At 38.1% G+C, this 12,747-nt stretch overlaps 1 long non-coding RNA gene across 1 annotated transcript in view; it reads left to right on the top strand.

The window, feature by feature from the left end:
- The window catches only part of LOC136789622 (uncharacterized), an 18,030-nt gene extending 8,557 nt beyond the window's left edge, over nt 1–9,473 (top strand). The window contains exons 2-3 of the long non-coding RNA XR_010828420.1: nt 751–946; nt 8,653–9,473. This is a non-coding gene — a long non-coding RNA (uncharacterized lncRNA). The remainder of the gene's footprint in view (nt 1–750; nt 947–8,652) is intronic.
- Nucleotides 9,474–12,747: the final 3,274 nt, after the last annotated feature.

Raw genomic sequence — 12,747 nt, 5'->3', positions numbered from 1 at the left:
ACTTGATGTCTGAATTATTTGTGCCTAACATACTGGATTCTCCATGAGTATTTATGGACCTAGAAGAGGATCTTTTTTTTTTAACACCAAAACTATGCTTCAGACAAGACAATTCTGAGCAAAAGTCACATAGCTAAAGTCTTACAATTGCATTCATTTATGTATTTGTTTTAAAACAAATCCCTCAGCTGTCGTCCCTACAGTAAAATGACTGATTAAGAAATATGGCAAATTGACAAGCCTTCACAGCAACTACAGAAAGAACTGGAGCTGCTAACAGACCAAGAGAGTCTTCCAGTGTAGCCACTCCTTTTTAAATTAGGCCACGGCTTCTTTTAATGCTGTGAGCTTAAAAGTTCCTTGGCACAGATTAAGTTGGCCGCCATGTTTATATGATTTTGCTAACTGGATATGAATGACAATTGTTCCTAAAGACAGGTGTCTAAATTTTTAATTCTAGCTTTATCTGTCACTGATACCTTTCATACAGTGTTAAGTCCTTTCCTGACTATTCGCCCATGCTATTGTGATCCCTTGCCTAAACATCCTTTCATACATGGAATATCATTTACTAAGGAAGAATCAGTAGCACATTCTCATTTTATATCCTTTCTGCAAGTCTTCAGATAAACCAGAGCTTGGTTTTTCAAATTTTTTCAAATGCCTTGAGTTAACAGCTTAAACATCCTTAGCTCTTGTTAACTGCAAGCTGTTTGTTTTTTTTTGTGTTTTTTTTTTTTTTTCTGACAGTGAGACCAGATGTTTTTGAACACATCTGTGAAGAATCAGCATTTGCCTGTGAATTCTGCACACACAACAACTTATTTCACAAAGCCATCTCAGCTGAATTTCCTAGAAAAGTAGCCTGTAAAACAGATGAACACATATATCTTCTCAGGTGTGATGTCTTCTTTGGCAGGAGGAACAGGCTCTTCTCAACAATAAGGTAAGATACTGACGGAACTAAAGACTGTCAATCTTTTATTCTGATTCTAGTTACAGTAGTAAATTTTTTCACGGTATTTTCGTAAGAGCCATGTTAAAACAAAAAGGAACATTTTTATTTAGATCAATATGTGCAATCTTAATTCCGTTTAATTTATCCATTTGGTTTACTGCATGTCCTTACATATAAACAACGACATAAAAAGAGAAGGACACAAGGAGAGCAGAACATGGGAGCATGTGGCTGGCATTTGGATGGGAAATATCTGAGTTTACTTTAGCGTAAGTAACTTCAAATGTTAAAATTGGGTTATTTTTCATGCTATGGGGAAAAAGTAACAAACATAAAGACAAGTCCGTCTGCAGAGTTTTATTCAGTCAGAGACAGTCTGCAGACAGTATCACCCCAAATTAAAAGGCACCATCTCTGTGCTTTAAGCTTGGAGATCAAAGCTGGATAAAAAGCAGCACAGGCAACTATGTCTAGAATTAGATTTCTCTCACACTTTACTTTATGAGACTGTTTTTTGTTGTTTTCTAACTGCCAAATTTTAACACTCCAGGCTTAAGTCTCCTTGCTAAGGTTGTGCCACAGCTTAGTATCCAAATAGAAATTATCCCCATGTTTAAAAGAAAAAATGTTTGTTGTTGTTGTTATTGTTGTTGTTTTAATCCTGCAGCCATTTCACTAAATTCTAGAACTTTGTCTCTTTGACTTAATGTATTAAGAATGTGAAATTTGACAGAGAGGGGATGGCAAAAATCCTATCATCAGAGATACACTTTTTGCTTCTGCTATTTAAAATAAGAAGCAGGAAACCGACAAGTAAACCACCCAAGAGTTTCAGTCTCCAAAAATGTTCCAAACTGGGTTTTGTTTCAGTCTGGCAGCAGCATTCTTTGCAGATTGCAGTTCCCATGACCGTCTTCGCACCACTCTCAGCTCCCTCCTGCCATTAGAAGTTCCACATGCTGGGCACTACCCTCATGAAAGATCCAAACAAGAGCTTTTCAAGCAGTCATTCATCTCCTCAGCAGTATGCTATTTTAACACAATGCTTTCTAAAGGAAATTAAGGAACTGCATGAAGTATATGCATATTAGTAAATGTTAGGGCTGTGAATTAAAAGACTTAAAATTTAGGAGGTTCTAGAATTAATACTGCCTTCGCAAATATTCATTCAACCCCAATGTGCAAATGTATCTTGATGCGTGATTATTCAGTCATGGCTTCTTGGAAGAGTATTCATCTCATTTCATGTTAAATGCCTAAAAATAACATTGTCAAATTGAAGCATATTATTTTAATGAACAGCAAGAAACTGGTACCATCATGAGCAGCTCATCCCATACCAAAATAGAGATTTAAGGTATTGCTTAGAATTAAAAGGGAATTTAGACGTTGCTAAGGAGCATTGAATCTTCCTAAATTATGGATCTTTCTCTTTGGTTGTAAACACAGGAAAGAGTGGGAATCTAATCCCAATCTGCCAAGATTATTCTTCTCATGGAAGAAAAAGACTTCCACCATTCTCTCCAGGGCAAGCACTTCTGCATTTCAGTGGCCATCTGAAGCTGGAAACTTCAGACTAGGCAGGGAGAATCTTTGTAAATGCAGTTGCTTGTAGGATTAATTAAAGCAGGTGGAGTAACTTTCTTTTTGGGACCTTGGGTCAGTTCAGGGCCTAACCCAAAACATGGGAAGGATTTAGGCTTACTGGAAGATACCTCCAGTTATTACTGGTTATGCAAACTAAATCCCTGTTAGTTACCTCTGGGAATTCAATCTTTTTTTCCACCACATTATTCTTAAGCTTTTCTTCCTGTATTTCTTACAGGAAATACAGGAAAACATTTCTTACAGGAAATACATTTCTTACAGAAATACAGGATTTTTTTAGAATTGAATTGCAATCTCCTCCTACTTTTGAAAGAGCAATGCCTCTTGCTTTGCAGGGATATAGAGGAAATGCTAATCTGGATGCAAATGTCTGTGTATCTCAATAGAAATTCATCCCACAGGACCAAACACCTGCAAACTTTACTGAATGATTCCTGAATGTGATTTATTTTGAAACCTTGATCTTAGCATGCAACACTGAAATAGCTAGTGAAGGAGTGTAGGCTCTGGAGAGTCTGAGATGTCTGTACCAGCCAGCTGGTGAAGGACAGAAAATAAAATGTGTTGAGCCTGAACTTGACAGAGTGATTTAAGGAACTCTGCTATTTTTCTAATGACCTCTGAACATCCTAAATCCCTTTTCTGGAGCCTGTGTATCTCATAGTACTCTTTACAGCTACACTAAGAATTTCCTCTCAGGGATAAATGAAATCAAGTAGACAAAAGGAGCATTTCAAAGGCTGTTTTTTGCATGTGCAGGGTGAAGTGAAGAGGTCAGGTCAAACTTTTGCTATGTCTAAGAATTTTAAGATGTTAACACACCATTTTTACTGCAATACTCTCTACTCTCTACATATGAGAATGAGTAAAGTCATAGAAAGACTGTTTTGTGTCTTCTTCTATTGCATGAAAGAAAAGCATATGTTCTTCTGTTTAAATATATGGATTTCACATGTTATAGATATGCATCTCTGGCAGTTTTGAAAAGAGATTTCCCATTTGTCTACATTGTATGTGTCTCTTTTTCTTCCTTTCTGCTTTGAAGGCAATAATAAAAAACTTATTTTCTTTGGAAAGGAGAACCTTAATATGTGTCTGTCACTGCATAAACAAATCTCACTGTTTTGTAATCGTGTCATGGAAACTAAACCAAGTCTTTTATTTCATCGCTATGTTAAGTGCAAAAACTCACATTTTAGCAGTTTGCCTCTTTCACACAAACATTCTTCCAAGGTAGGATTAGATGTTGTCTGAGTCTATATAGAACCTTAGAATCATAGAATATCTGTATTAATAAACTGACTAGGACCTATGCATGAAATCAAGCCTTTGTACATAATTGTCCAATGATAATTCAGATCCAAAAATAGATTCTTAGCACAGTCCATGGCACAGTTTTGGTCAGGATCAATGTATCACTTTCCCAGATAATTGCCTACCTCTTTCCAACACACCTTCCTATCAGCCAGTCTAGCGGTATGACAGGTCAGCTATCTTCCTTGAATCTCAACAGGTTCTCTTTCCAACGAGCCTGGCATTTTGGAGGTAGCATAGAAATCCCAGGGTTTTACATTTTAGTCCCAATTATATCACATACTCAGTGCATGCCAAAAGCCATCGGGAAGATGCTGTGAGAGGTTCCTGATTACATGTCGAAGGGGTTAAAATTGTCATTTACCACAAGAGGAACTGGACAATGGGCCAAATTCTTGCCTTGGGACTTACTATGGATTTGGGTATTTATACCCTAAGCAGCCAAGAGTGATTTAATTCAATCAACAAATCTGCCAGCATGAGTTCACTACAGCCACAGTGAACTCTCCAGAGCATTTGGGATACCATGTACCCAAACACACCCTTGAGCTGATGCTCTGGAGCAGGCTGGTTCATCCATGAATGTTGGAGTCACCTTTGTGGATAAAGGACAGGAGTTGCAGAACTTGAATATAGGCTGGAAACTGCTCTTTAAGTGTGGCAGGTTCTTTGGAGCAATTTTAAAAAGTAATAATAAGCAATAAAGAACTACCAGGCTCAACTATTTCAATGTGTGATTTTGAAGTAGTGGCATGCACCTCGCTTCTATAAGGCTTCGTTTACCTGGACCTTTGATTGCTATGGGGGGAAAATTCAACAAAGGAAAATTGTATTCCAAGCATATGAAACACTGAGGGACTAATGTACTGACAGGGAGCTCTAGTTCTCTTTAGCTTTGGCAATGTGACATATAAAGAGCTGAGGCTGAAAAGGAGCTGAGAAATATTCTTAAGGGGAAATGTTTTTCACAGACCCCTGTCTCTCTTGGCACAGAAACAATATATTCTAATTACAGAAAGTATGTAAGAATGGTCACACTTTAATGCAGGGATTGAAAGAGGCTAAAGAAACTCGTGTGGAAACTGTTCTGGGTTTCTCCCAGGCCCTGCAGAGCATAAGTGTTCCATTTCATTTCCAAATTTAATTCATGACATTGCTTTTGGTTTTTGCATAGAATCTGTGAAGAAAAAAAAAAAAAAAACCTCTGCTCAGCTCTGATAGTCAAAAATATCCCATACAACAAATACTCCAGGAGAATATATTCATCTCTCTGATGGATGCATTCATCTGTTTTTCAGGCATCTTGTTGCATTTTTCTCTTCTATTTTTTTTCTTACTCAAACTAGCCTTAGAAGTTCAATCTTAGAAATCATACAAGATTTTAATGAAGCTTGACGAGGTGCTGAGAATTGCTACTGGGAACAAGCAAAGGGTCAGTGTCCTTTCACAATGAACATGAGGATCAGAATTGCTTCAGTAGTAACTTTTTCAGACCTAGTTGGGGCTTTTTAAAGTATTCCACCTGTGACATGCTTTTTATTGAGATGAAAATAAATACATCTAACAAATAAGCCTTTAAAAATGTAAAGTAGGGGAAATATTGAAGCTGTGTATATTCACCACACTTAGGCATTTTATTGACATGACAGTCAGCAGACTTTTCACTTGAACTTCTCACTGGAAAGGTGACATTGAGAATCGCTGAATGAACAACGAATTTTTCCTGTGCAGCCCAATTACAGGAACACCTGTGCTAAATCATTCTGTGCTGATTCACTGCGACCATTCATAAAGCTCAAGAGCCCTCAAAATGTCTCTTTTCTCATCTGTAGTGAGGCAGCGATGGTGGGCAAGTGGCTTCAGCATGAAACAAGAAAAATTGCTTGTTCAGATCATCCTAAAAGGGCTTTATTTTATTTAATTTTCATGGCATCATTTGCCAAGAACACCTGGGGTACTCCACTTGTCTCTCATATATAATTTATATTTGCGTCAATTTTTAACACCCTTGAAAGAGGACAAGAGCTGCTACTGGCATAATTGTAGGTCATAGTTCCAAGTCAGTCTGAATGGTGATGGTGCTCCCACACCAGAACAAATCCTTCTTTCTCCTATTGCTGTTTTCTAAAGAAACTTCCTCTGGATTTGCACTCATACCATGCAGCTCTGAGCTTCCATGTACAACAGTAAATGTCTTTTCTCAGCCAGCTGATTTGTAAAGGCCTATATGCAAACAGAGAATGTGAACTCTGACGAATCGCTTATGCCTCATAACACACCTGTACTGCAACCATCCCAGAACAGAGACTTTTATATACCTCATGATGGAAAGAACATGGCCTCACACTTCTGTCTGTTAAAGTAGTGGCTTTCAACTATTTTTTTCCACTTTGTAAAATCCTCAGAATTTTCCAATATAGTAAATTTATGCTGACATTAGTTTTTTAAACTATTTTTCATAACTTCCTTGGAATTAACATACACACCTCCTGTAAATCAGAAACTGAAAACTACCATTTCATTGTACTCCAAAATACTTTTTTTTTTTCTCACTCCAGAAGGAATCTGAAGTTTTCTGCAGAGAACATTATAGTAAAACAGGGATTTAGCTTTCATATGACTGTGCTATGCTCCACATTGTTCCTAGACATTCATAGAAATTAAAAAGTAAAACATGATTCTGAGGCAGCCTCCTTTTTGTTTACTTCATGTTACTTGATCAGGTAAAGTTTTGTCTGTAACAATAGATATTGCCACCCCATATCACAGGACAAGTAGTACAGAAGTATATTTATGTCACTTACATGTTGAGTTCAAGTGAACAAGAAATGTACAGCACAACACTGAATTTGGCCCAGCTCTTGCCTATGTTTTAAAAATACTTATTACTTTGCTGTTGGTTTTCAGTCGAAGGTTCTCAAATAAGGAAAGAACAATATCATAACCTGATGGGCTAGTATATTTACAGCAGCTCCTCAGAGACCACAAAGCACATTTGAACCATTTCAGATGACACTGCAAAGCACAGAGCAAACACATGGCACAGTTTCAGCTACATGGCTGGTAAAAGGGTTTCCTGAAGCAAACTAACACGAGAAAGAATCACAGAATCATTTAGGTTTGAAGGGACTGTCATCTCTCCCCATCTAGTCCACCCCTCTGCCCAGGGGGGTCAACTGCATCAAGTGTCCCAAGACTATGTCCACTCAGGTTTTGACTGTCTCCACAGATGAAGACCACAACTTCTCAGGGCAACCTTTTCCAGTGTTTCACCACCCTCACAGTAAAAACATGTTTTCTTGTATTCTGATAGAGCTTCCTATTTTTGGAATTTGTGCCCATTACCTCATCTTATCAGTAGATATGACTGACAAAAATCTGTATCCTTCTTCATTCCCCCTATCAGGTATTTATATGCATTGATAAGATTCACCTGAGCTTTCTCTTCTCCATGCTGAACACATCCAACACCTCCTCATATGAAAGATGCTCCAGTCCCATATCATCTTTATGGACCTATGCTGGGCACACTTCAAGGAGTTTTCATCTCTCTTGTGCTTCTTGCTCTCTGAGGAGCCCAGAACTGGACACAGCACTACAGCTGTGTCTCCAGAGGGCTGAGAAAAGAAGGATCACCTCCCTTGTCCTTCTGACTACCCAGTGCAGCCCATGAAGCTGTTGACGTTGTTTGGTACAAATATACACTGCCGGCTCGTGTTGTCCACTGGGACCCCAAGGATGTTCTCTGCAAAGCTGCTTCCCAGCTACTCAGGGCATTTCTCCATCCTGTCTGGTCCCTCTGAATGTCAGAACACCCATGTGGTGTATCAGCCACTCCTTTCAGTTTTGTACCATCTGCAGAGAGTCCACTTCTCATCTTCCAGGTACTACTCAACCTCCTAGAATACTACAAGGTATTAAGTGGTATAAATGCTTTTTAAGCATACTGCAAGCTAACCTACAGCCTGCTGTTAGGTCCTATCCTTGCTCCAAGTTCAGAATCCTCTAGATGTAACCTTTATTTATTTATTTATTCACAAATCTGATGCATTGTAAGAAATAGGGACATCTAGAAATGGAAATCCTGGTCCCAATAAAAACTGTGCCAAAATTCCTGTTATGTTCTGCAGTTTAGTGTCGAACTATCACACCTCATTAAAGGAATTATTTTTTTTCTTGTTATATTACACCTATCATTGTGGGATCTCAAGTGTCTAACCTGAGTAAGAAAAAAATAATTATGAAACTGTTTTTCAGAGCAGTGAACTCAAAACAAAAGGTCTGAAAGTTTTTAAGAGCCTGAGAGTAGAAACAGAATTTCTGTCTTCTGCCTATAGGGAAACAAGAATTCAAAATTCCATGGTATACTTTGAAAAAAAATATTTAGGGTAAGACATGTATTATTTGACTTTAGCCATCAACAGGTCAGTGATGATAACCAAAATTAGTCTAGGTGATCAGACTACTGTCAAATAAAGTGACAGATGTGTTTATTGGTTGGTCTTCCTGAATCACCACTGAATCACCATATTGATCTGTTAGATGCTAGACACTCTATTTAAGCTAAGCCATAAAACACAGCCAGTGATCTTTTAAGCAAGATGAAAGTCCTGTGTCCTTTTCAGAAGAGGAGTAGTGAAGTTTCACATGAGAAGTAGTGAAGGCCCCAGTGGTTTGTTTTGTTTCCAACTGAATAACTGCTTATTAGATGCTATCTTTTCACGCACTAGTAAAGATATTGCTTGCTTAACATTGATGTGCTTTTGTTACAGGCTGCTACACTTCAAGATTAGGCTTCTTCACCGCGTATGTCCTGCAGTAAAGTCTGGGATCCAAGAGAAGACAGAAAATGGCAGAATCAAGAGGTGTTTCTTTTTAATATTCCACTGGAGGAAGAAACATTGAGTGGTTCCCTTGGGAGACCATCTCCCAGACCCACTGATCTCTGAGGTCTATATCACTGAGGTCTTGATTAATTACATTTTGTAGGATCTCTATTTCCTTCCCAGCTCCTCCAGAAGCAGAGCTGTAGTTGGATACATTCCCATTGCAGGCCCTAGTGACATCTGCATCAATTAGTAGTGCTTTTGCAAGTATTAACTCTGGCATGAACTTTGAAATTTTAGGAATCTGTTGTGCCTACAGGGAAATCAAAGACCAACCTTCTCCAACATAATGTCTGTTCATCCCCTCCATCAAAATCCTATTGCTTCTTGACTGCCTCTATACAGGAAGGGGAGTATCTGGGAGGTGACAGTAATATTATGAAGATTGTCAAGAGAAATTTTATACTTTCATTTCTCCTTTCTCCTTCCTGGAGTTGGTTAATGGTAAGGAGTGGATTTTGCAAGGTTTGTTCCAGGATTTATGGCTGAAAGGAATTCTCCCAGAAATGTCACTCACAGTTGTTAATGCCTGCATTCTCCCTTGTATGAAAAGATATAAAATTAATATAGGTTTTAGCCATATCCAAAATGTGTTCATCCAATATTTAAGCTTTCAAAGTGATTATAAGGTTGGATGGGGTGTTCTTTGGTTTTTGGCTCTAGAAATCTGAAATACTGCCATATAATTTGAGAAAGAAAATCAGATGTTCTTATATATAAACCTCAGGTCAATGTCTGTCTTTGAATAATATATCAAGGCTTTCAGAATAAAATCTCTTAATAATTTAATCATCAGCTCAGAATCTTTCATTGTGGATATCTGCCAAAAAAAAGATAAGGGCAAGATGGAAGTTCAGATACACCTTTCTACCCACTGATATTAAAGCCACCTAAATGGACGTAAACCACAGTTAGCGAGATTCCTATTGCAGCTCTGGTCTGGTGGCATTTTAACACACAGGAGTCTGCTAATCAGAAGGAAAAAAATAACAACAATAAAAACAAAAAACAACAACAACATCAAAAAAACAGTGAACAAATCTCTGACCTGGGAATCAGAAAATCTGTGCTTTATTCCCAGTCCTGTCACTGGCCTACTGTCTAACTTTCAACAGTTCCTGTTTTCCTCCTTTCCTCTTATACAATTTCTCTATTTACATGGTAGAACAGAATCCTAGAGGGCACTTCTGTGCCTATGGCCAGGGACTGCTTTCTCAGCTGATTTTATTATGTCTATTGTAAAATTAACATGCAGCCCTAGGAAAGGGGACCAGGCAACTGATCAGTGGAGTACAGGATCCTTCTTCAGCTCCATCTCCTGCTCTGGTTGCATGTTTTATGTTGCTGGCTACATGGTCATTCAGTTTCAATGGAGGATTAAAGAAAAAAGATTACTTCCTGTTTCTTCCCTCTACCAGAGCCACTTCAGGCACACTCCAAGGTTATTACAGAAGAGTAAGTAACATCAGTCTACCAGCCACTTGCTAATTTCAGCTAACTACTAACAAATACACAACTATGCCAAGCACCATTTTCAGGCTCTGTGACTCAATTATACTTAACAACACATAAAATGTGTCATGTTTTACTTTTTTTTTTTTTTTTTAAAAAGGCGTGGTTTGGACATCTCATTTAATGCACTTTCTTTTTAGTATTTCCTATTGTCTCATTGAATTATCCAACATGCTCTCTTCGCTGTCCCTTTCCACCATCCATCACCACAATTCTGTTGAAGGGGTAGACTGTAAACAAAACAAGTGTATGGCGCAATCCCATCAACCATTAGAGCAGGGCATCTAAGATAGGAGTGAGCTGGATCGTTCTGCAAGATCAAGCCACTTATGGCAGCTTCACTGCTAAAGAAAATTAACCTCATGATTGCACTTTAAGTCACAGAGGTAACTGGGCGCACAGCTTCTGGAAAAATTGTCACCAAGAAGCCACAGGAGGCAAGGGAATCAGATGACCCATGTAACTTCACAAAAGGGAAGAATTTTTTCTCAAAAAGAAGTTCAGTGCTCTGCTGTATGCAAATCACGGACTATGGCCATATATATATATATATATTTAAATTTATGTTCTTATCTTTTTTGTTTGCTTGTTTGTTTGTTTGTTTGGTTTGGTTTGGTTTGGTTTTTTTTTTGAACTTAGGATAACACATTTAAAAAAGAACTTATTCAATACCGAATTGAGATGTTTTATCACAGATTCAAATATTTAACTTCTTTTGGAATGAAAGTGAAAGTCTGAAGCAAAATACATCATCTGGAATCAAAAAGATTTAGAATTCTCTAAATGGCTTTTACTGCTTTTTATATCTGAAGCTGCTAAAACTGAGACTACTAAGCAAAATATTTTATGGTTGACAAAGCTTCATCGTTTTTTTTTTCTTTCTTTTTCTTTTTTTTTCTTGAAAATTGGTTTCAGTTAATAGAAAGTGGCTAGTTTTATTAGGACTGCACACAGCTATCAATGTTTATTTGCACATACCTGAGAAAAAATTGATTCCCATTACTTTGGTATATATCTGAAATTTGTGGGTAATGTGGAAGCAGTAAAAAATTATTTGAGAGCTTTCACTCAACAGGCACAGAGGCTCCTCTGTGTCTTCAGATATTGTTAACTTGCTTCTTGTAGGATGTGTAAGAACAACTCAACCAGTTCCAAAATAAGCCTTCTTTGTTCAGGGGCCACTGCATCCTGTCAGGTTGACAGGATCTCAGCTTTATCCTTCAAGAATGAAGCTAAAGAGGCAGCTACTCCTTAAAGCTACTCTGTTCCAGCAAGGAGAGTGCCGACAGTTCAGTTCCCAGGGCTGTTTCCTGCTGTTCTCCAGGTGGCTCCCACCCAGCTCAGCAAGGCCTGGCAAGAGCACTGCAAGGTCTGTCAGCAAAATGGAAAGCAATAAATAATTGCTCAGTTCGAGTCATACTAAAAGACAGAAGGAATTACAGGAGTCTGTTTCTAGCAGTGGTCAGTAGCATCTTCAATTTTTTTCCCATATTGAATAGCAGTTTGTTTATTTTATTTATTTATTTATTTATTTATTTATTTTTAACATATATATTAAAATCAGTAGTTACAGGTAGATTTTGAAAAGGTAATAACTGAACAGTTTGTGACAAAAAGGCTGAGCCCTCCAAAGCCCCTCAAACATTGTAACAAATTTTCCAATGCTGGAACTGTTGAGAGATGCCCCCTTCATTTGTACTTGATTAAATCTATACAGGAGTAACATGAAAAGAGCAAATATTGGTTGACGGAGAACAAATGCATTAAAAAAACTTTCACACAACTATACATAGAAGTACCTTTGTAGACCAGAGGGATTAATCCACAGATGGTAAATTGTCTGACGTATACAAGCTAACGAGGGTTTTCAAATGTCAATTATTATATGAAATAATTTCCTATTTAATGCAATATTCTGCCCATGAACTTTGTCTTATATTATTATTTGTTAGATGGCTACTGTCAGCTCCAGGGCTAAAGTACTTCCGAGAATGAAGAGTGCCATTTACAACTGCTGATTTAAAGAGCGAAAATAAAATTAGAATCTGACATGACTTCACTTGTTCAGGTGAAGTCACAAATCGGCCCTAGAGGCAGATACTCTAGAACGAAATTGACCAACAGAAAATATTACTGAGCTGCTCTTTGATCATAATTTCGCCACAGCCAGTTCTGTAAACACTGCGGGCACAGATGGCAAAGTGTGTGTCAGCTGCAAGTGCTGCCTGCAAGCTATTGGAAACACTCATTTTCTCATTTCTCCCTCTACCCTGGTGCAACTCCACTGCTGTAACGCTGAGGCAGGCCTGCAGGAGAGGAACCAAATTCACAACAGGAAGCCTGGGGAGTTTTAGTCTGTAACCGTGGAGTGGGAGAGTGCTTGCTGCATCTTAAAATCCGGGTCAAGACAGGGAATTATTTCCATTTTCACTTGTAAAGAGGCTATTTCCTTGGGAAAAGGCAGATTGG

This window comes from Anser cygnoides, chromosome 1, assembly GCF_040182565.1.
Source record: "Anser cygnoides isolate HZ-2024a breed goose chromosome 1, Taihu_goose_T2T_genome, whole genome shotgun sequence".
In the NCBI taxonomy this organism is placed as follows: Eukaryota; Metazoa; Chordata; class Aves; order Anseriformes; family Anatidae; genus Anser; species Anser cygnoides.
Note: the sequence above shows the minus strand (reverse complement) of the source record. Positions and strands in the feature narration are given on the sequence as shown.